Here is a 3,160-nt window from a genome sequence, read left to right on the forward strand (position 1 = left end):
TGGGCAACCTGGTCTAGTGGGAGGTGTCCCTGCCCATGGCAGGGAGGTTGGAACTCGATGATCTTTAAGGTCTCTTCCAACCTAAACCATTCTATGATTCTATGATTAGATGAAACCCCACCCAGTGTTGCACAGAGGGAGGTTTGCCCCATTACAGAAGGTGCTGAGCCCATGAAGCATTTACTTGAGTTTTCTAATTGGCAACTGTGAATTAACCCTGAGAAATTATTTTTCTTTAAATTTTGACTAGGTGAAGTGGCTTTAAGGGCCTCTTAATGTATTTTACAAACAGAGAAGGCAAGAAGCTGCATGACGAGGCTTAGTACGCTATTATAATTAGTCATGCGACCGTCCTTCAGATACTTGCTGTGCCACAGAATCCTTTGATGACTTTTTCTAATCCTCAAATGTGGTTTCTAAGAACCTAATTCCCTTAAATGATCACAGCTTCATTTCCTCATTTTGAAAGTAGAAATAACTGCTCTTTATTGTGTTGGAGGATCATTTCTCAAACAATCCTGTTCCTTGAGGAAGAGGAGGAAAAGAAGTGCATCCTTGGAGAAGAAGATGAGGAGTAGTGAGTAGTGCCTATCTTCACTTCAGTCCCTGCAGGTGTGAGTGGAAGGGTGAGGCACGCAGACAGCAGGATTTACTTTGGAAGAGGGCCGTAAGCAAATTATTTTGGAAAATGGTGTGGTAAAATATATGTGTTTGAGGCGTTCGCCTCAGACTCTCACTAGAACTATATTGGATCATCTACTGCTAACAAATGTGTTCTGCCACCCCCTCAGTGATTAGTACAGCTTCCTTCAGCAACATTCAGCAGCTGTGTCAGTATTTTGTATTCAAACAGAACCGGTCAAAAACTTTCCGGTACATAATGCAGTTTCATCAAAACCACAACTTCCCTGGGGGACAAGATCAGTTTTGATATATTTGTGTTGCAAAGCCTCAAGCACACAGATAGAAGTTAACGCAGACAGTAAAACATATCATGGCAGGGCACAACTTTTCTGCAAATTTTGTATGATACAGCCCAGCACTAATCGTACTAAAGCATAGACACAAGGCAGTTCTACGTAAGCCAGGGCTGGGGAATTCCACATGTTTGGGTTAAGCCAGGGATAATTGGAGTGAAGTCTCTGCCCCTTTCAGTCCTGGGCTCGAGAGCTGCCAGATTCGCTTGTCAGCATTTTCTTAGCCATAGCAGCACACAGAAAGGGGTGTCTCGCCACAGCCCAACCTCCGGGTAGCAGCTGGTACGGGATCCTGCCCCACGTCCACGGCCCTGTACTTGCACACAGCTACTCTCACTCGGCACTGGAACCAGCCGGGCACCCGTGCCACTTATAACAGCCCTGTGGTCACTCTGCCCTTCCCAAAAACCCTACTATAAAAGGTCTCACTGCATGTTTCAGTTGTTTTACTTAAAGAACCAAACCAAAACTGGAAATGTGAAATGATTGTTTTTAAACTCAACATCTGACCAAAACCATTCTCTGCTCAGTGAAGAGCGCGGCTCCCTGGAGACACCGCTCTGTGGAGTGACAGCACTGGGGAGCGGTACCACTCTCCTGAGCCGGCTCAAGTTCTTAACACAGTAGTTCAACAACTACTGTAGTCAAAATGGCATGCGTTTTTAGCCGGGCATCTTTGGCTTAATATAACGAATAGTGCCATTTTCTTTTCAATTAATTTCCTTTCTGCTCCTGATTTCCAACCTAATGTACACATTAAAGCCTAGTTGCAATTTCAGAGCAATTGACAAAGCCTGTAATTTTGAGAAAAAACATCTCTGGAGTGAATGAGGGCGAGTCTAAAGATCCGATGTGTCAGTGGTGGCTTGTTATTCATGCAATATGCCTCATCTGCCCTGGATGGGATAGCGTTACATTGATAGACACATTTATTTATTTTATTTTATTTTTTTACTTTAATTGCATGCACTTTCCTTGGCACTTAAAGGTCGATGTTTAAAAAAACATACTGGCATAGGTGGTTAAATGTGGATGCATGTATGTAACTATGTGCTTGAAACACAATCGTGGGACGTTTTAGAAGAAATTAGGGATGCTTTGTACCATAGTGAGATGGTCTGCAGCAAGCTTATGTTTGTGGCTCTTGCATGTTAAATACTTAATAAAGTATTTAAGTATGTAGGTATTGTTCTGTTTTAGGACACCACAGACAAAGAGGTATTTGTTAAAAAGTGAAAATAAGGGCAAGCGTAAACTGTATCTGGGCGTTAAATAAAGAGGGATGTTCCAATGTTGCAGGAAGGGAACCAGGTAAATAACTTTCTGAATCAAATGGAATTTGAAAGAAAAAAAAAAGTGACAGGGTTAGGGTTATTTAAAGGTGAAGTTGCTGAAGCCAAGAGCCAGCGTTGCACTGTCATCTAGTACCCACCTGTAAAGTTTTGTTACAATGCCTGGTAACAATATAAACTGCTGGTTTTATATGATCTGAACAATTTCCATGAGCTTTCCTTGTAAAACAAAGCATTTATTTACCCCATAGAGGCAGGACTCGGTGGCTGCCACCTAATGATGTAGGAAGTTTACAGCCTGAACATAAAATTATGTTTTGATTTCTTGTTTCTTTATAAACTTGCCTGGTTTTAATAGACCATTAATAAAAATGCCATATTTAAAATGTATGAGTGGGATTTTTTCCTTTCTTTTCAGTAAAAGTGAAGAAGATCTGACACTTGTAAACTGAGTTGGCTGTGTAGTGTGGGAAAAAAAGAAATTAAAACAGAGATAATATTTCGGAGAGGTATTTTTAAGACTGTGTCCTTCAGGAAATAACCTCCACCAGATAAAGTATTTGTAAGCAGAATGGAAACAGAGTCTGCAAAAAAAAAGAGCTAAAGAATTTGCCTAAGTGTATTTCTACCTTTCCAAGTAATTAACGCTCTAGTCACTTAATGATTAATAAAATTGTTCTCAAAACACCAAGAATTGTTTCTGAAGCAAATGTACATTATGGCCAGTGTACTTGTTACATTTTAAAGTATTTCAGCTGGTACTTTGCACCAGCATCACACAGCTGTCATCTTCCCCAGCTGTTTCACATTTGGCAAAGGTGTCTTCCTGCAGCCACTCCTGTACCTGAGTACACGCAGGTGTCTTCTGTGGCACAGAAGAACAAACAGCAT

Source organism: Charadrius vociferus, unplaced genomic scaffold, assembly GCF_000708025.1.
Source record: "Charadrius vociferus isolate BGI_N301 unplaced genomic scaffold, ASM70802v2 scaffold482, whole genome shotgun sequence".
NCBI classification, from domain to species: Eukaryota; Metazoa; Chordata; class Aves; order Charadriiformes; family Charadriidae; genus Charadrius; species Charadrius vociferus.